Source organism: Adiantum capillus-veneris, chromosome 6 (genome assembly GCF_014529385.1).
Source record: "Adiantum capillus-veneris isolate H3 chromosome 6, ASM1452938v2, whole genome shotgun sequence".
Classification (NCBI taxonomy): Eukaryota; Viridiplantae; Streptophyta; class Polypodiopsida; order Polypodiales; family Pteridaceae; genus Adiantum; species Adiantum capillus-veneris.
The window spans coordinates 17,412,616-17,434,677 of NC_140936.1; the positions used below are offsets into that span (position 1 = coordinate 17,412,616).

Consider the following 22,062-nt stretch of genomic DNA (forward strand, 5'->3'; position numbering starts at 1 on the left):
ATGAGAGATGGAGAATGAACAATGTCCTCTCCATGAATGACAATAGGAGAATCACTTTTGGCATTGAGAGTTATAGTGTTAGTCAGAAAATCCATGAGAGCGTCATTATCACGAAACTATCGAATACCCAAAATCATATCACATCCTGAGAGAGGGGAAACAACAAATCTTCTAGTGAAGGCAGTTTGTTGAATTGCAAACAACACATCAAGGCACTTCTTCGTGATGAGAGCGTCCATACCAGGACGAAAGCCAGAGACCTCGATAGGAGATCTCGGACTAACTTCGAGGCGGGCTCTCTCAACAAGAGAGGGACTGATCTCATCATGCATACTACCTGGGTCAAACAATATGACAAAACGGTGCCCCGACGTACGACCATAACATTTAATGAGAGAATCATCAATGGGAGGGTCTTGAGAAACTTTGGGCACAATCGTGTTATCATTCATTGCATTGACAGATGTAGTGGTTGTTGTGGGTTCTTTAGATTCATTCGATTCAAGCTTAGGACATGTTCTTTTTATATGACCCTTAATGTGACAATGAAAACAACGACCTTCCTTAGAATAAGTGCTTTGTTCTTCCGAAGTGATGTAACCTCCTACAATTCCTTCTGCTACCTTTTCATCTGGAGTAAGCTTAGGTTTAGCAATTGTGTTAGCCTTATCCTTAGATTCATTGGAAGAATTCTTTGATGAGATACTGTTGGTAGATTGGTTAGAAGAGTTATCATTCTTACCATTCTTACCGTTCTTACCGTTCTGAGGAGTTTGCGAGGTACTTGTGGAAGTCTTGTTCTCCTTAGGCTTTCCCTTGTTGTGCTTCATCTCCTGTGCGAGAGCAATCGTTACCGCCTTGTTGAGATCGATTGGATTGAGTACCTCGACATCGTACTTGATATACTCGTCCAATCCAAAGAGAAAAGCCTCTTTTCGCTCTTCACCCGACATGCGTAATTGGGTACCTAGCTGCAAAACACGATTAGAAAAAGACATGACCGGCATACCATTTTGCTTGAGAGCGCGCCAATCGTCCTTCAACCGTGCGAGGTACTGAGGTGGCATAAACCGCGCCTTGAGCTTGTCTTGGAAATCAGCCCAACTAAAAGAGAAGGGCATGAAATCGTCGGTTGCCTCTAGGTGCGCGGCTAGCTGTGCCTCTTGCCATGCGTGGTACCAATTAATGGCATCACCGGCAAGGTACATAGCTGCCGTCAAAACTTTGCTATTGCTCGTCTTCTTAGTTGTCGCAAAATAAGCATTAAATTGATGCAACCAAGAATGAATAACAGTAGCATCCATCTTACCGTCATACTTACTGAAAATCAACTTTTCTGTAACTGGATGGTTGGAATCCGCATCGTGGCTTGCGCCACTTGACGAACTTCCACGATCTTTGGGTGGTTCGGTCTTCGAGGCTAGGACATGGGAAATAAATTCTTGATTACGAATCTCCCTTTCTGCTTTGCGTTCTTTTCGTTTAGCGCGCTCGCGTTCGAGAGCAAGTCGATTTTCTTCTTGTTGTGCGGCCAATCTTGCGTTTCTTTCGTCGCGCTCGCGTTCTAAAGCAAGGCGCTTTTCTTCCTGTCTATCCATCATGGCCATCATTTGCTTCATCATTGCCTCCATAGGGTCTGGCGTAGATGGCGAAGGGGGAGGGTTGGAAAAATCTCCTGGTGGGGAAAAGCCTTCGTCGCCTCTCTCATGCTCATCACCTGAATGCGAAGTATCCATGCCGCTTCGGGTGACGACCATGCACTATGATCTTGGGGTCTGAAGCTCGCGAGGAACTTGGGTTGTTGAGGGTCTTGAGGTTCTTGAGGTCCTTGATTCGTGACAATCTTGGGTTCTTGAGGATCTTGAGTCTTGAGGGTCTTGGGTTCTTGGGGTTCTTGAGGTTTTCTTTCGCTTGCAAATCGCGTTGAAGAAGGATCTTCTCTTCACCCGAGTTCTACCCTTTTCTGCGGGTGCACCCCTTGGCGGCCTTGCGCTCACACCAAGGTTGCTTTTTCTCACCTCATGTCGATTGGCCGGCCGCTAAGTGCACGGTCCGCTCTCAATGAGTGAAAAGAGACACAAGGGGAGGCTGGGCAAGCCCTTCTTTCTTGGGATTCCTGTCACTCTTCAACAAAACACGATTAGGAATCGCCACGCCCAAGTAAACTTGGGTTCGTGCGACCTCAACAAGCAAAAAAAATTCTTGTGGTTCTTTCCTTGAGTAATGCAGAACACTTCCAAAGCTCTGATACCAATGTTAGGTGCAGCGGAATGAATGTTGTATTTTCTCAAGATTAGTGATCTTTATTGCTCAAGGTTCCTTTTAGTTCTTAGGGAAAGAGAGAGCTTTCCGTTTTATGGAGAGTGCTATGATCACGAACAAAGTGAGTGGATGTTGTGCGTGCAAGTGAATGAGACTGAGAGAAGGAGAGAGAAGAGATATGACACCCGAGAGGTTGTAAAACCCTCCTCCGAGGGCCCCACTCTCGTCGGCGAGAGTGGTCTATTCTTTGATTGCACAAAGGTGTACAATGCGTATGCAATGGACTGATGCAATGGGACTATGCCGATGACGACGACGGAGATGACGACGACGCGATGGCTGAAATCTGAGGTCTTCTAATCGCTGATTTCGGGGACTGTTTCGGTGGCTGAAAATGACTGTTTTGGCTGCGTTTTTATGGCTGAAAATGGGGGAACATCTGCAACTGACTGAGGGAGTTCTGCAACTGTGTCATAGGGCTGAAAACGCTGTAGATCTGATGTAGTTGAGGGCTGAAGACAAAAACGCTGGCTGGTTCTGCCTATTGCCAAAAACGCTGGGCTATTGGAGGTAAAAACGCTAATGGGCTGAATTTGCAAAACGCTACTGCTGATGAACGCCGGTGATGAATCCACAATCTGCTAACGCTAGGGTATTGAGGGTGATGGCGAGGACTGCCAGTGAGGAAAACGCTAGAGATGGGGTTTTACTGCTGGGAACAGAAAACGCTAGGGGTCTTTGGGGGGTACTGCTGAGAAGTTGCCTGTTGAGCGGGAAGCTCTTGCTGCCAGAAAGTGATAACTTGGGTTTGCTTATATATTAACTTAGCAAAATTGCCCTACCTACTTTTGTTGGAAAGTCACGTAAAAATAATAAGTGAAAATAACCAATAAATAGGAAAATAGGCTAAATGCATTGGAAAATTCCCCTAACTGATGGTGATGGATTCTGAAGGGAATATTGATGATCATACTGTGTGCAACCAGAGGATATGCATCTATGCTAACTTCTAAGTGACTGGGCATGCACGGTCTACGAATAGACTCACAAAAGTGCCAGATCACTGCTAATCTAGACTTGACTGAACTGACTGAACCCTGCTGTGGTGTAGCTTGTCCACGGATACATAGGGTTGGGATGTGTCACATGACACATCATTATCATGCAATTCATCATGCTTATCATCATGATCTTTATTGCTCAAGGTTCCTTTTAGTTCTTAGGGAAAGAGAGCTTTCCGTTTTATGGAGAGTGCTATGATCACGAACAAAGTGAGTGGATGTTGTGCGTGCAAGTGAATGAGACTGAGAGAAGGAGAGAGAAGAGATACGACACCCGAGAGGTTGTAAAACCCTCCTCCGAAGGCCCCACTCTCGTCGGCGAGAGTGGTCTATTCTTTGATTGCACAAAGGTGTACAATGCGTATGCAATGGACTGATGCAATGGGACTATGCCGATGACGACGACGACGCGATGGCTGAAATCTGAGGTCTTCTAATCGCTGATTTCGGGGACTGTTTCGGTGGCTGAAAATGACTGTTTTGGCTGCGTTTTTATGGCTGAAAATGGGGGAACATCTGCAACTGACTGAGGGAGTTCTGCTACTGTGTCATAGGGCTGAAAACGCTGTAGATCTGATGTAGTTGAGGGCTGAAGACAAAAACACTGGCTGGTTCTGCCTATTGCCAAAAACGCTGGGCTATTGGAGGTAAAAACGCTAATGGGCTGAATTTGCAAACGCTACTGCTGATGAACTCCGGTGATGAATCCACAATCTGCTAACGCTAGGGTATTGAGGGTGATGGCGAGGACTGCCAGTGAGGAAAACGCTAGAGATGGGGTTTTACTGCTGGGAACAGAAAACGCTAGGGGTCTTTGGGGGGTACTGCTGAGAAGTTGCCTGTTGAGCGGGAAGCTCCTGCTGCCAGAAAGTGATAACTTGGGTTTGCTTATATATTAACTTAGCAAAATTGCCCTACCTACTTTTGTTGGAAAGTCACGTAAAAATAATAAGTGAAAATAACCAATAAATAGGAAAATAGGCTAAATGCACTGGAAAATTCCCCTAACTGATGGTGATGGATTCTGAAGGGAATATTGATGATCATGCTGTGTGCAACCAGAGGATATGCATCTATGCTAACTTCTAAGTGACTGGGCATGCACGGTCTACGAATAGACTCACAAAAGTGCCAGATCACTGCTAATCTAGACTTGACTGAACTGACTGAACCCTGCTGTGGTGTAGCTTGTCCATGGATACATAGGGTTGGGATGTGTCACGTGACACATCATTATCATGCAATTCATCATGCTTATCATCATGCAAATCTTGTGTATCATGCTTTGGAGAAGACGAGACCGAGAGAGTCTCCTTCTCCTAAATCCGTTCAATCTTTGCCTGCATATTAGAAATGAGAGATGGAGAATGAACAACTTGCTCTCCACGAATGACAATGGGAGAGTCACTTTTGGCATTGAAAGTGAACGTAATTTCTGTCCAATCAATGAGAGGGTTATGCTCACAAAACCATCGAATGCCCAAAATCATATCACATCTCGAGAGAGGAGAGACAAAAAATTTTCTACGGAAAGCAGCTTGTTGAACTGTAAACAACACATCAAGGCTATAACCGGCCTGTTAACTTCAAAAAGGGCAGTAGACTTTACTTCAAACCTTGATTTAGCTTTCACCCATTATTAGTCGTCTATTCTACCTGTGCTATAATGACACAAGAGAGGGGAATGGGATACAGATGCTAGAATGCATCTGTATGCGAGTCAGACACCAGATTGGCCCCTAAATAGGCGCCCCTTTCGGTATTTCTTTATTCTTTAAAAGAGGGAATAAAAGCTGTGGTTCCCTACAAGCTGCCCCGCACAACCTTGGCTGAATTTCAACTGGTCTGGCCCGATTTCGGCAGCATAACTGTACTAGGACCCTTCACAGTCAGTATTCCCACGCATTGGATGACTTTCCCAACGCATACGGATACTTTGCAAAACCTGGCGAGAATCTGCAGCACGCTGAATTCTCAGTTTTCTGCCCCGAAAATGCGCCAGATCAGCTGTACAGCGGTCCCCTTGTGTCCCCGAACCTCCTGGAGGTATTAGGGTCCGTTTAGGGCCAAAACCCTAAACCTGCAAATATACACAGCAGGCTGTAATTCACTGTTTCGGGCTCCGTTTTGCGTGCCAGTCGCATCTGTAGCAAGTCCTCGAGCTCCCTCACCTGTAGGGCTACTTGCCCTTTGAATCGGACGAGATTTCGCACGTAACCTCTCCGAATCACTTGTATCTGCGGGGGATTAGCCGCTAGCTAATCCAGTACCTGTGCAACAGGCTCTTGCCTCGGCAATCGCGCATGAACCCACATAACTGTACATTGGTCAAATGAAAAGCCCACTAGAGGGGCATAACATACTGCCATAGGGGTGAGAGAGAGCAGTGAGAGGTGTGCAGGTCATGACATCCTGCACCTCACTGTACATAGAGGGTAAGCCAGCACTCCATTGAAGCTCTCCCACTTGTGACAGCACTCAAAAACGAGCTCACAGCTGAAAATCACGTTTTTGCCTTCTCTTTAAGTAGTAAACTGGCCTCAGAGTGCCAAGTGTCACTCATTTGTGCATTTTCCCGCTTTAGACCCTCGGGTCTAAAAATATCTCACCTGCAGCCTCTGTTGACTTGGCCACAGAGTAACAAAATGATCCCCATGTCAAACTGCACGTAATGACGCGAAGACATTTTTCCGTCCAAGAATAGCAGTCCCTAAAATTTAGGATTTTCCGCCGTTACATTCTTCTAGGTCATCTGACCCTCTTTGTACACTGCAGCCACACCTAGAACTGAAATGTAGCCTATGTAGCAAAGGATTCCGCTTTGGCTGGCCAATGACCCCACTTTGGCTAACCATAGTCCTTGTCTAACCTTAGTGCTCTTTAGCCCTCAGGCCTGGACTCTCTCTGAACAATTCCACACTGGCTATGCAATGTAGGGCAGTTAGATTTCCAGAGGGGTGTTTCCAAAAGGTAAAACAAATGAAATTCCCCAAATAAAGAGAAAATAAACAAAAATGGAATTGCCACTGGTTGGTGACATACCCCCCTCTTGAAATCTCAAACGTCCTCGTTTACATCTATGTCGTACATGCTTACAGTCAACACTCGGGTGTATTCAACACCTGTCGACACATACATGCTCAATGTCAACCCTGGTGTATTCAACACCTCGTCGACACATGTATTGCCTGCGTGTGAACCCTGTCCCAATGACATAGTGGTAGCTTCGCACTCTGCCATTGCTCTGAGTCATTAACTTTCCAATGACAAAATGGTAGCGACGCATTTTGCCACTGTCTTTTAGTACAGGTTGGATCCAGTAACACTTTCGAGCATACCCAAACCGACAATTTAAGAATGCAGTTACACATGTACCCTTTAATAGAAGCAATTACTGTATCCTTGACAAACTGACAAGAAATACTCACTTCTATAGCACTAACCAAACTTTTGGACATTCCATAAGAGCAATTGCCAAACTGACAATCTGTACAGCTCTAACATTCATGTAACATGCACTTCATTTGAGCTCACTGTAAGTAACATGTACATCATTTCTTTCAGAAGCCATTGTCACACTGACAATCCATGTAGCTCTGAATCTCAAGGGGTCAAGGTAGGTTGCAAACCAAGGTTTTAAGTTCCCATACTTTTAGTGACTCTGCAAGTTCACTTTTTTCCATCCACCTGACATCCAGAGGTGAATAGCTTTTGAACTTTACCAAACAGCTCCTTGCAACCTTGCCTTTTCTTTTCTTTCTTTGTGTGCCAAAATCTGTTCCGGGACCAAGATCTCGTCAAGTTTCGATTTCCGGCTGATCTTTAGCTGGCATATCTTCTGGCACATCACCCACATAGGGTCTGAGAAGACTCACGTGAAACGCATTGTGAATCTTCCAACTGTCAGGCAATTTCAGCCTTTATGCAATATCATTGATTTACATAGTGAGCATCGAAAACAATCTTTCTCTGCTCTTCATCTTGATCTTTGGAGATTAACCTGTGATCTACCCTTATGCTGTCACTTTTATTGGGTTGAGAATTCTCTTTTTGACCCAATTTTGGCAGCATAACTGTAGTAGAAACCTTCACAACCAAAAATCCACATATCCAAGTGATTATCCCACGCATAATAGAGCACTTTTGCAAACCTGTCTTGAAAATTCAGCACGCTGAATTCTCTGTTTTTAGCTCCTAAAATGCTCCAGATCACTTGTATTACTGTCCTCTAGCTTCCCCGAAGCTCTTGGGACAAAAAGGCATCAAATAGGGTCAAAACCCTAAATCTGCAGAAAAATACAGCAAGCTGTATTTTCTTTTGTCGTGCTCTGTTTTGCGTGCCAATCGCACCAATTCGTAGCCTTTGATCTTCTGCATGAGTAGGACTACTTGCCCTTTTATTTACACGAGATTTCTCGCAAGAAATCTTGTTAAATCATCCTGTACCTGTTTTGAATTAGCCTTTAGCTAATTCGGTACCTGTATGAAATCATTCCAAGTGGAAGGTGTCTGTCCTTGTAACAACAGTGTATTCCACCACTGACTTGCATTTTTTTTCGAGAAAAGTGGCACCTTTCCTGACTTTAAATGCTCCTTCCAACAAATGCTTTGTCAAACTGTTCGAGGAAAGAGAAAACCTTTGTCCTCTCATCAAAGCCATTGCATGTGTCAATGAACTCACTGATCATCTTCTTTGTATGGCTTTAGCTTATCCATTGACTCCAAATTGTCAAAAGAGACAGTTTGCATAATGGGTATACCTGTGGGAGCCATCTGTACTCCCTGGCCAGTAACATGTTGATGTCCAGGTGTCATATTCACTGATGGGATTGAAAAACCAGCCATACCCAAGTTGCCTTGTGACACCCCAAACTGACCTTGTGTGCCTTGAAATCCTGGGTGTAAACCAATGTTTGCATACATGGGGTTGGACACCATGCCTTGCATACCCCTAAAAACTGTTCCTGGCATGCCAAATTGCCTTGAACTTGATGTGCTATTGATGAAGATTGTATGAACTCCATAAATCTTGGATTCTCCATCAATTGCTTGAACATGGTCACAACAGTAACAACCTGCAAAGCTTTCTCTGCTTGGCTTGAACTCTCGCCAATTTCATGTGCAATTGGAATAGGTTGTCTATCCTCTGAAGAGGAACCCTCTTCCTTGTTGCCATCCATCCTGTATCCAAAGAAAGACTAGTAGCCTTTCTCACCTGTATCCAAAGAAAGACTCTCGTAGCCTTTCTCACCTGTAAATCCACTCGATCTACTTTCAAACTCTCTGTGTTTTCAAGGTCATCCCAGACTCTCTCTGTGTCTTTAACCTAAACTGACCAAGGCTCACTTTTTGAGGAAAAAGTGATTTAATCCCGTCGATGGAACCATGTAATCGGCATGTTAACTTCAAAAAGGGCGGTAGACTTTACTTCAAACCTTGATTTAGCTTTCACCCATTATTAGTCGTCTATTCGACCTGTGCTATAATGACACAAGAGAGGGGAATGGGATACAGATGCTAGAATGCATCTGTATGCGAGTCAGACACCATATTGGCCCCTAAATAGGCGCCCCTTTTGGTATTTCTTTATTCTTTAAAAGAGGGAATAAAAGCTGTGGTTCCCTACAAGCTGCCCCGCACAACCTTGGCTGAATTTCAACTGGTCTGGCCCGATTTCGGCAGCATAACTGTACTAGGACCCTTCACAGTCAGTATTCCCACGCATTGGATGACTTTCCCGACGCATACGGACACTTTGAAAAACCTGGCGAGAATCTGCAGCACGCTGAATTCTCAGTTTTCTGCCCCGAAAATGCGCTAGATCACCTGTACAGCGGTCCCCTTGCGTCCCCGAACCTCCTGGGGGTATTAGGGTTCGTTTAGGGCCAAAACCCTAAACCTGCAAATATACACAGCAGGCTGTAATTCACTGTTTCGGGCTCCGTTTTGCGTGCCGGTCGCATCCGTAGCAAGTCCTCGAGCTCCCGCACCTGTAGGGCTACTTGCCCTTTGAATCGGACGAGATTTCGCACGTAAAACCTCTCCGAATCACGTGTATCTGCGGGGGATTAGCCGCTAGCTAATCCAGTACCTGTGCAAGAGGCTCTTGCCTCGGCAATCGCGCATGAACCCACATAACTGTACATTGGTCAAATGAAAAGCCCACTAGAGGGGCATAACATACTGCCATAGGGGTGAGAGAGAGCAGTGAGAGGTGTGCAGGTCATGACATCCTGCACCTCACTGTACATAGAGGGTAAGCCAGCACTCCATTGAAGCTCTCCCACCTGTGACAGCACTCAAAAACGAGCTCACAGCTGAAAATCACGTTTTTGCCTTCTCTTTAAGTAGTAAACTGGCCTCAGAGTGCCAAGTGTCACTCATTTGTGCATTTTCTCGCTTTAGACCCTCGGGTCTAAAAATATCTCACCTGCAGCCTCTGTTGACTTGGCCACAGAGTAACAAAATGATCCCCATGTCAAACTGCACGTAATGACGCGAAGACATTTTGCCGTCCAAAAATAGCTGGCCCTAAAATTTAGGAGTTTCTGCCATTACATTCTTCTAGGTCATCTGACCCTCTTTGTACACTGCAGCCACACCTAGAACTGAAATGTAGCCTATGTAGCAAAGGATTCCGCTTTGGCTGGCCAATGACCCCACTTTGGCTAACCATAGTCCTTGTCCAACCTTAGTGCTCTTTAGCCCTCAGGCGTGGACTCTCTCTGAAAGTTCCACACTGGCTATGCAATGCAGGGCAGTTAGAGTTCCAGAGGGGTGTTTCCAAAAGGTAAAACAAATGAAATTCCCCAAAGAAAGAGAAAATAAACAAAAATGGAATTGCCACTGGCTGGTGACAAAGGCACTCTTTCGTGATGAGAGAATCCATACCGGGAGCGAAGCTAGAGACCTCAAGAGGAGATTTTTGACTAGCCTCTAGGCGGGCTCTCTCAACAAGAGGGACTAATCACATCATGCATACTGCCTCGGTCAAACAATATGACAAAACCCTGTCCTGTCATATGACCATAACATTTAATGAGAGACTAATCAATGGGAGGGTCATGAGAAATTTGGGGGACACTTGTGGTGTCATTGATTGCATTGACAGAGGAAGTGGGTTCTGTGGATTCTTTATATTCATTCGATTCAAGCTTAGGACATGTTCTTTTTATGTAACCCTTAATGTGACAATGAAAACATCGACCTTCCTTAGAATAAGTGCTTTGCTCTTCCGACGTGATGTATCCTCCTAAAATTCCTTGTGCTACCTTTTTATATGGAGTGAGCTTAGATTTAGCAATTGTGTTAGCTTTTACCCTTAGGTTCATTGGAAGAGTTCTTTTTGTGAGAGACTATTGGAAGATTGGTTAGAAGAGTTACCGTTCTTACCATTCTTACCATTCTGAGGGTTCTGAGAGGTACTTGTCGAAGTCTTGTTTTCCTTAGGCTTTCCCTTGTTGTGCTTCATCTCCTGTGTGAGAGCAATCGCTATCGACTTGTTGAGATCGATTGGATCGAGCACCTCGACATCATACTTTATATACTCGTCCAATCCATAAAGGAATGCCTCCTTGCACTCCGCATCCGATTTGCGTAATTGAGTGCCGAGCTGCAAAACACGATTAGAGAAAGACATAACTGGCATACCATTTTGCCTGAGATTGCACCAATCGTCCTTCAATCGTATGAGGTACTAAGGTGGCATAAACCGCGCCTTGAGCTTGTCTTGGAAATCAGCCCAATTGAAGGAAAGAGGCGTGAATTCGTCAGCTTCCTCTAAGTGCGCGGCCAACTGTGTCTCTTGCCATGCGTAGTACCAATTTATGGCATCACCGGCAAGGTACATGGCTGCTGTCAAAACCTTGCTATTTTCTGTCTTCTTAGTTGTCGCAAAATAAGCATTAAATTGATGCAACCAAGAATGAATAACCGTAGCATCCATCTTACCATCATACTTACTGAACTGGATCTTCTTTGTGACTGGGTTGTTGGAGTCCGAATCTCGGCTTGCGTCACTTGATGTCTTGGAAATCAGCCCAATTGAAGGAAAGGGGCGTGAATTCGTCGGCTCCCTCTAGGTGCGCGGCCAACTGTGTCTCTTGCCATGCGTGGTACCAATTTATGGCATCACTGGCAAGGTACATGGCTTCCGTCAAAACCTTACTATTTCCTGTCTTCTTAGTTGTCGCAAAATAAGCATTAAATTGATGCAACCAAGAACGAATAACCGTAGCATCCATCTTACCATCATACTTACTGAACTGGATCTTCTCTGTGACTGGGTTGTTGGAGTCCGAATCTCGGCTTACACCACTTGATGAACTACCAACATCTTTGGCTGGCTCGGACTTCGAGGCAAGAACCTGTCGAACCAATTCTTCAGTGCGGAGGTCCCTCTGAACCTCACAATCGGCCTCCAAGGCAGCTCATCTTGCTTTGGCTTCCAAGCGTGCTTGCTCTCGCTCACGCTCAATAGCCGCCTTTCTTTCTGCTTTTCTTTCTTTTCGTTCATCGTGCTCGCGTTCCAAGGCAACACGAGTCGCTTCTTGTCGTGCCATCTTGTCCATCATTGATTTCACCAAGGTCTCCCTAGGATTTGGTGCAATCCCGGGCGTAGATGGTGTAGGGGGAGGGTCAGGAAAACCTCCATGGTGAGGAAATTCTTCTTCACTACTCTCATGCCCATCACCTCCATGCGAAGTATCCATTCCGCTTCGGGTGATGACCATACACTGTGATCTTTGGTTCTTAAGTTCACGAGGAACTTGGGTACTTGTGGGTCTTGGGTTCTTGGGGTTCTTGAGGGTCTTGAGGTTCTTCTTTCGCTTGCAATCTGTGTTAGAGAAGGATCTTCTCTTCATCCGAGTTCTGCTCTTTTCCACGGGCGCACCCCTTGGCGGCCTTGCGCTCACACCAAGGTTGCTTTTTCCCATCTCACGTCGATTGGCCGGCCGCTAAGTGCACGGTCCGCTCTCAATGAGTGAAAAGAGGCACAAGGGGAGGTTGGACAAGCCCTTCTTTCTTGGGTTTCCTGTCACTCTTCAAAAACACGCTTAGGAATCGACACGCCCAAGAGGTCTTGGGTTACGTGCGATCACAAGAAGCAAAAAAAATTATGTGGTACTTTTGGTTCTTTCCTTGAGTGATACAGAAACACTGCCAAAGCTCTGATACCAATGTTAGGTGCAACGGAATGAATGTTGAACTTTGCTCAAGACGAGTGCTCCGAACTGTGCTCAAGGTTCGTTTTTCTTAGGGAAGGGAGAGCCTTCCGTTCTTTAATGAGAGAGTGCAATGGACACCAACAAAGTGAATGGACACTGTGCGTGAAGGTGCATGAGACTGAGAGATAGAGAGAGAAGAGAATACGACACCGGAGATGTAGTCAAACCCTCCTCCAAGGGCCCCACTCTCGATGACAAGAGTGGTCTACTATTGATTGCACAATCTTGTACAAGTGTATGTGGAAGCTAACTGATGCAAGTCTAATGGGGTTATGTCGAGGTCGACGGTGTGGACGACGATGACGAATGCTGGAATGCTTCTTGTCGGGCTGTCCTTTATCTGCCAAGTCCGATGGTCCTTCGGCTGAATATGCTACTGCAAAATGCTGGTTCGGGCTGCCACAAACGCTGATTTTCTGCAGTGCTAAAAACGCTGGTATGTTGGCTGCGATATTGCTGAAAAACACTGTCCAAAAACGCTAATAGGCTGCCCAAGAAACGCTGATAAGCTGTTGTTAAAAACGCTGGCTGAGGCTGTGATTTCTGTTGCAGAATCGCTAATTGCAGGGCTTTGCTTGCTGAATGTCCTTGGTGAAAACGCTGGAGTCCAGGTGATGAAAAACGCCAGACTGATGAGGGTCTATTCTTGCTGAGAGGGAGAGCGAGACGCCTGCTGCAAGGGGGCCTTGCCTGTGCACTTTCCTCTTCTTTTGCCAAATAGTGCTAGCCTTAGGTTGCTTATATATTATCTTAGCAAAATTGCCCTACCTAGTTCCCAGCAAAAGTCACTTAATAAATAAGTGAAAAATATCAAAAATAGGGAATTAGGTTTAATGCACTGTAAAATTCCCCTGATGGATTCTGATGGGAATGCTGATGATCATGCTGTGTGCAATCGGAGGATATGCATCTAATCTAAGTGACTGGTCATGCACGGTCTGCGAACAGACTCACAAAAGTGCCAGATCACTTCCTATTCTAGACTGACTTGACTGACTGAACCCTGGTCATGCTGTAGCTTGTCCACGGACACATAGGGTTGGATGTGTCACGTGACAGTTGGCCTCTATAACTCTGTCTCCCAAAGAGAGTCGTGCCGAACTCCAATGTAGCAACTTCCTCCTGATGGACAGGAAGAGGGGAGCAATTTGTTGCTCAGGAGACAAGTCTAGGCTAACCTGACAGCCCAAGTAGCGAACTGTAGTCCTTGGGTGTCACAAATGGGTGACGTAGCATGGCAACAGACCCCGGTCCCGGGACACACACAGGCAGGCTGACGTGGCCACAGTATGGATCTCCGCATTTTATGGCGCAAAACGCGTTGACATGCTGACGTGGCAGGCCGTACGAGCAGCTGTACGGATTTCCACTTTTCACGCTGACTGCCGTACAGATTTCTTGCTTTTACGCTGGTGGAAGTTCACTAGCTGATTTTAGCAAGGCTTTTGAGCCAGTTGCTTTATTTTGAAAGCTTTAAAAAATTGAATGCTTTTGGGGCTCTGCTTTTGGGCCCCTTGTAACCAATAAATAAGTGGGCAGGGCCTCACTTTTCAGAGCATCTGGACGCAGAGTTTGAGGGTGAGCACCTAGCCACTCTCTTGTTTTTGAACACAGATTAATACAAAAAGAAATACCGAAAGGGGCGCCAGTCTTTGGGGCCAATATTTCTAGGTACGGAACTACGCCGGACCGTGTCGACCTCAAGTGCGAATTGTGAAGTGTTTTGAAGTGAATCTCTGTTGTGTCGTGGTAGAATCTTGACTTGGGGTGTCCAAGTTTGTTACAGTGGTATCAGAGCGCGGCCGATTTCTCTTCTACGGGGAAATCTGATCCTTTTCTTGCGACACTTATGGATTCCAACAGAGAACAATTGACTTCTTCTACATCTGGGAGTGCGGGAGGAGATCACGAAGAAGATTCGCATGAAGAGTACGGCCCACCTCGGCCTGCTCAGGCTGAGATTGAAGAGATGGAACATCAACGAGTGGTTGACGACACGACAAAGATGCTGGAATTCATTTTGAGCTGGTGGGTTTTTTTACGTAAGTGTAAATTGGCCAAGAGGTGTACTCAAGAGGTGCTTCACATTGGGTTTGATAATATGGTGCTAGGCGGCCAGATTTTAATGTGAAAATAGGGGCTGGATTTTAATTAAGTATGCTGCTTGCTACTCACGTAAAAACCAGCGAAAGAAGTTGACGTTTCATCTGACGCTTCAGCAGGGGTGCTTTTTTGTGATGCTTCAAGCTGGAATTAGTTGATGCTTCAGCCAACAGGTACAATAGGCGACGTTTCATCAGCAGGTGATGCTTCAATACAGCCAGCAGTGTAGAAAAGGAGTGCCAAAGGTCATGCCTCTTGGGAAGGGATGCGAGCACAGGAGAAAAGGGGGGGACTGGCTGCCAAGATGTGGCCTTTTCGCGTGAAGGGGTGCAAGTTGAATTCGAAGAGGCACATCCGCTCGAATAGCCTCATGAATATTCACCAGCATCACCTGTATGCCCCCACATAGCTGTAGCGCTAGCCTCCTGTGTTTTTTTTATAGAATGTAGCAGGGCTACAGTGTCACTGGCACATACAGACAGTTAGTCACAGTTGGCCAGGTTCCACACTAAACGGACTCTCTTACCGGGTCGGTGACACGTGGCAGGGATACGAGTGGTGGTCCAGTTGACACTGTGGCTAGCGCACCACCACCACAGTTCAGAGATATGCTTAGCTGGATTACATATTGGTGAGTCGTTGGTGGCTCTTTATGTTGTATATATCCATAGCTGTTTGGGTTTATAGAGGATCTACTTTTGTGTGGTCAGTCATCTGGAGTCTATCATTAGAGTTGTACACAACACGTCTGCACCATCCCTGCACAGTTGAGCCTCGACACCCCCACTGTACCTATGAGATCTGGGCTGGAGCTGAGTGTGTTGTCATGCTAGAGTCTCTATTGGTTTCATTGAGTTTGTCGATGTTCGTGCTGTTCATGATCTGCTGAGTCATACTGTTGTTGTTGCTCTGTTATTCTTGCTCTATTGTTCTTTGTCTTCTGTGTTTGCATTCTGTGGAGTGAGATACCACGAACATTGCACTGAGGATCACCCACTACAGAGGGCACGACACACTATCTCCGCTACAGGTCTCTCATTTTCGGCACGCCCGGTGGGACCTCAACTGAACTTTTACTCCACTGTGCCTGTAGCCTACAGGTCGAGGAGCTAGTTCGTTTAAGCTCTCGCCTGTGTTGGTCTGGACTAGCTTAGTCCAGCTTGGTGTGTCAAGCTCAATGCTAGACTAGCTAGTCTAGTCACTTGTCTGGTCTAGTCCCCTCTCGTCCAGGTCTAGCGAGAGTAGGCTGGGTCTAGTCCTCTCTCGTCTAGGTCTAACTAGGAGGTGGTCTAATCACTCGCCCTGGTCTAGTGGAGTCTGGTGCAGTAAGTGAAGATCTCCGTGCTAAAGGCTTGGGTGGGCTTGTGGTTACTGCATGACACATACAAGGCAGTCAAAAGAGCGACAAAGCCCACTACTAAGTCCATTGAAGTACTACCATAGGAAGCGTCAACCCTTCGTGCCAAGCAGAAGTCCACTAGCCCCATTACCCCTACCTTCCCCCTCAAACAGTTCTACACCTCCCTGGTCACCCCCATCAATCAACTTCTCATCCACTGTGTTATAGCAAGCTCCTGCACAGACAGCCATGGAGGAGCTCATCTAAGCTATATATATATATATACATATATATGTACATATATATGTACATATGTGTGTGTGTGTATGTGTGTGTGTACACACACATACACACAACACACACACATACACACACACACACACACACACACACACACACACACACATGTACATGTATATGTATATATATATACATATATATGTACATGTGTGTGTGTGTGTGTGTGTGCGCGTGTGTATAGAGCCTTTGCCCGAAGTGCTTCAAGTTCTTGGAAGAGATGTATGACATGCCTTTGCCCGAAACGCTTCAAGTTCTTGGAACAGATGTATGACATGATTGTCAGCGTCACTTTCTTTTATAGTTAACTTTCCACGGGTTTCATGGAACAAAGGATGAGTAGAGAGGGTAAATACCTTTTGATGTATTACACTTGACTAATGGTCTCTCCTTTTACATTCTATCTAGAATCCGTCTCTCTCCTGCCAAGAGAGTGATTAGGAATGGATTGGCTGTCCTCATACAACTTTTCCTTGACCACATTCCATGGAGGTCGTGTCAATAATAGAATGCGAAGTCGGAAGAATGCAGCATTTCTTGTTATCCAAATATTTTACAGCATCTAGTAGCGTACGTGTCTGACAATCCAAATTAGTTTCTCTATTAGCAAGGAATAGGAACCAAATTTAATGTTAAATCTATTCAATCTGTCAATGCATAGATCTTCCGTAGCATGAAATAGCACCTTAAATATTTTATCAATTGCGTTGTATTGGAATCCTGCATAGAATATTTTATCAATTGCGTTGTATTGGCTTGCGCTATGTCCTTGATGGCCGGCAATCTGCCTATGTAAATTTGGGGTTGCAGCCGAACTACTCTCTCACCAGGACTGTCTTGAGTATGTTTTCATGTTGTATCTTCAGGGCTTCTGCACCCTTGAGAAGACGATTGGCTACCTCATGCCATAATACTTTGAAAGCAGGAGGCAGCATCTCGACAAACAAGCTAGATGTAGCCATCCAGAAGCATATAGGAGATGAGCCAGAGCCGTATATGCCCAGAAAGCGCTTGCCCAACGTTGCCTGCTTACAAAGAAATCTGCACCAACAAAGAATGCGCCGCATGCGCCATGCCTGCTGCATGCATGTATGTATGTATGTGTGTGTGTGTGCGTGCGCGTTTTCTTTGCACCAACAAAGAACGCTCCGTATGCATGTATGTATGTGTGTGTATGTGTTTTGTGTGTAATTTTATTTTTAAAAAACTTGTGTTTATGTATTAACTGTAAGAGATAACTGTGCTATACACACACACTCTGGAGTACATGATATCTAGAAACCCCTTACTCTCTCACTAAACGAATCACATAGTACCTAAAAACTTTCTGACTATCTCGCTGAGCGAGTGCTGAGGTAGCAAGAGACTATCCTCATAGAGCTTTCTTATTATATCCAAAGGAAGCCCAGGAGAGAACACAATGGTGTTTTGAAATACTACAACATTCCTTGTAATCCAAATTGTCCATTGCATCCAAAATCATATCTGACCCACTAGCCAAATGTGGTTCTCGCCATTAAAGAGCAAGTGCCAAATGTAATATTGAACGTGTTCAAATGGTTGTCAACGGACAGTAGAACTTGTATAAGCTAGTGCCACCGCTCATTAATTATCTCACAGTACCAAAATGCATGATTCTTGTCTTTTTTTACATCTACAACATTTCCCATTTGAAAACCCTCTTTCTTTCAGTGTACTCGCCACACAATAGGAAAACTTTTGCTTTAAGATCAAGAGGATTTGCCCACATGCATGTAAGGACATGACACCACCATTGATTCTCTTTCTGCATACCGCATCTCAAATTACATTTTAACATGATTTCCGTTCTATCTCGAAGGTGGACATAAAATACTGCAATCCACCAATTTACTGCTGCATGAGGAAGTGCCTGATCTTTGAAACGATCAACCAAATTTTCTATAAGAGGGACTTTAAGTTTAGAGATGAGAGTGCATAACAAATGCCAAGGAATCTTGTAAGCCAAACCAAGATGAAACCTGTTTTTATCAACAAAAAAGGATACAATTTTTTAAAAAGAATATCGCATGATCTTGTGCAAGTTGAAATAAAACTTCAAAGAGCCCTTTTCTTGCATAAAAAATCTTATCTATGGCATGATACTGAAACCCTGCATCAATGGCTTGAGCTATATCTTTAATTGTTGGTAATCTTCTAGTATAGTAGAGAACAAGCCCTCTTCAACGAAACATGTTCATATGATTCCATGCTACCTGAGGCACAATTTGAACTACTCTTTCCCCTTTAACAGAAGGGTCTTTTTGTAAATGCATCATCAAGCACTGATTTAAGAATAATTCCATCATAAGGATGGATTTTATCAACCTCTGTCTCCTTGAGCAAAGGGCACTTTGAAAGAGGAAGGTAACTACGCAAAAAAATTGGACATGACTGCGTTAGAGAAAGAAAAAAAGAACCTAATCAAATTTAGAAGAAAAACTCATGCAACGGCACGCTAAAGGACAATCATGAATGCACTTTACGGCACGCGCACGCGCACACACATGTGCGCGCGTATATATATGTGTGCGTGTGTACACACACACACACACACACACAAATGTATATATGTATGTATGTGTGTGTGTGTGTATGTGTGTGTATGTATGTATTTGTGTGTGTGTGTGTTTGTGTGTGTGTATGTATATATATATATATATATATATATATATATGTAGGTATCTATGTATTCCCAACTGCGTCCGAGCTAATTGTCGGAACCTCAACAGATTTGGCCCAGTCTCACTGGTACAAACCATGTGTTTTGATAAATGTGTCCATACCTTGGCTCAACTCTCAAAGGATGGGGTTGCTGGTATTTCTGAATTTATTAACAATATTCCAGCTATGTCTGTAGCTCACAAAGCTGATTTAGCTAAATTCTCTTCGGAAGGAGCCGAATTGGTTAACTGTCTACGCAAACTTTGTGGGCTTACACCAGGGTTTGTCTCTGCCCCAGCTAACCCTGTTCAAAATATATCCAATAGCCTTTTTTGCAAGGATTCTTTAGCTATGGATGTGGTTAAGGCCTTTCAAAAAGAGATGTGTTCTCTCAGCGAGACATCTCTCATGGATGTGGTGCCGAAGGTCTCTCGTGTGTTTCCCTTCCTCCCGTCCAAGTAGGTGGAAATCGAGTCCTTAGGTGTGGACCATCGCCTGCGGATGCTCCCCAACAAAGGTTTTTTGGCACCCATCTCTCTTGAGACATGGGTCTTCCTGGAAAATCTCCCTGCTTCTTCTATGGAAGAGGCCCGTCTTAAAATACTCAAAGGTTCTTAGGCACTAGACAAAGGTGACCTTATCAAAGCTCCCTTCACCATGAAGTTCCTTGATCCCAAGAAGTGTGGCTCTAATACTAGTCTATATATTCGTACAAAGGGACTTATGGAATTCTCCAAAAGCAACTTAGAATATTATGCTGAGTCAATCTGGAACATCTACAGTCCTTATGTCAAATGTGCTTGCTGTTTCCTTGATCCCAAGGCATCTTGTGAATCTAGCATCATCTGGTTTGACCATGCGGTCTGGTTTGTTTTCAACAACTTAGAGCTTATGTTTCCCAACACTCCTTCAACTCATTACCTTTCCCTCTTCTGTTCCTTGCTCGGAGGACAGACCAAAGAGCTTGTGCTGGCTCACATTGCTCTACCTTGGCATCAAAACACTACTTAGCCTTCTTCAACCCAGCACTGACACTGAAGAAATACCGTCTTTCAAGAGACCCAACTCCCTTATCTCCCCTACTTCTACATACACGTCCTTTTTGACCCCTACTTCTTTCTCGTCTGAAACTTTTGGAGGGAGAGGTAAAGCTAGGAGTGCTGTTAGAGGACGTGGTAGGGGTTACCCTATTAAACATCTGTTGGATTTGTAATTTGCAGGTGCTTTGTAATGAAGTTGGTCGGTTACAGCTTATCTCTGATGATGGTGACCTGCGTGGTATTTATGTTCATTGTTTCTATGCTAACAAACTTTTGGAGTTCTTCTCCCCTCGTTCTATCTTCAAAAAATATTTTATGACCAAATTTGGCAATACTGACTTACTTAAACATGTTTTGTTTGGATGGAGGTTTACTGAGTCTGTTTTTCAATTTGTATACTCAAATGACTTTCTTAGGAATGAGAAGCCTTTGACATGTGAATGTAACAGGTGGGAAAGATTTTCGATTAACTTTGATAATCTTGGAAAGCATGTTTGTACTACGAATTTATCTATCATTGAAGATGTGTCCTTAAGGGAGCTCGTCTCTAAAGGACTAAATCATATACCACAATATCCACTTAATGCTCATAGTGCTCTAAATGCACTCAAGGATTGCTTGGCCGACTTGGTCAGAAAGCTCCAAATGGAGTCATCAATTCACCTAGAATTGAGTGAGATTTTATCTTCCGTTTTTACTACTCTTATCTCACAGCTTCCACACAAGTGGTTGCATGAAGAGGTCACTTGGCTTACTCCCGACCTTGCTTCAGCCTTTCATAGACTTAGAAGTAATTGGTTTATTGTCGGGTTAGACAAAGCCTCTAACACTGCATCTATAATTTGCAAGAAACTTGCCTTTGATGCAGCAGAAGCCCGACTGAATAGTAAGGAATTTCAGTACATAGGCAACCAACCTAATGTAATAATACAAAAAGTATGTGATGACTTGATTGAATTTGGATATCAAGCTATCAATACAAAGCTGCCTATTTTATTTCCAACCATTAAAAGTCATAAAGGAAAGTTTCGATGGATCTCTGATGCCTCGAGATGCATATTTTCTGATATCACTAAAGATGTGACGGAAGGACTGAATCTAATTTGCGAAGAATTCAAACTTATTTGTGCACGAAAAAGAGAATCTGAAGCGATTCTCTAACATTGACATTCAACCAATTTGGCTAATTAACAACTCCACAGAAGTACTTTTGAATATTCCCCCTGCAGTATACTCTATATTCACGGCTGACATAACACATTGTTATGAGAGCATTCCACTGATAGGAGACTTTGGTCTCATAGATATTTTAGAACGTTTAATCAACATGGCCTTCTCCAATAAAGCCAAAAGTGGCTTTTCTGCTCTTTCATTTGTCAAAACAACCAAGTGGATTAAGAAAACCACCAAAGAAATTCCCCTTCACATGTCTTGTGTACAATTCCATAGTGCTGTCCAGTGGGTACTTAGCTACTGCTATATACATTTGGGAACAAAGTGCTTCCGCCAAAAGAGTGGAATCCCAATGGGATTCTGTTGTTCACCTACTATGTGTAACCTTTACTTGTTGTATTTTGAATTCAAATGGATCACTAAGCATATAAGTCTGGTTGAGGACATTCCTATGATCAAAAGATTCAACCATACATTCAGGTTTATGGATGATATTTTAAGCATCAACAACCCTGACTTTGTCAATCAAGTTGCTCAAATTTACCCACCTTGCTTAGATATTGAGTCAACTTTTTTAGAACAAAACACCTTCAATGATATTACGTTCACTAGACGCACTAATTTCCTCTCTACTGACATATCATTATTAAACGCCTCTAATGGACACTTCTCGATGAGATTCTTTTGGAAACGCGATCACCTTAAACTCACAACGACTGAATTTGTTTAAAAAAAAGTGTAACATACCATTTAAGATGGCTATTAATACCTGTCTAAGTATCCTAAATTTGATCATTTACTCTTCGTCTAATGCGTTTTTTGCCTTTGAAGAAGTAGAGATTTTAATTAAGAAATTTCAGGCAAACAGTTTTAGTAAA

General features: G+C 44.2%; 1 protein-coding gene across 1 annotated transcript in view; it reads left to right on the plus strand.

Annotated features, from left to right (window-relative positions):
• LOC147455201 (Trm112p-like protein) overlaps nucleotides 1-17,934 on the plus strand; it is a 32,490-nt gene extending 14,556 nt beyond the window's left edge. The window contains exon 4 of the mRNA XM_086515219.1: nucleotides 17,156-17,934. The gene's annotated coding sequence lies outside the window, so the exon portion shown is untranslated. The remainder of the gene's footprint in view (nucleotides 1-17,155) is intronic.
• The last annotated feature ends 4,128 nt before the right edge of the window (nucleotides 17,935-22,062 follow it).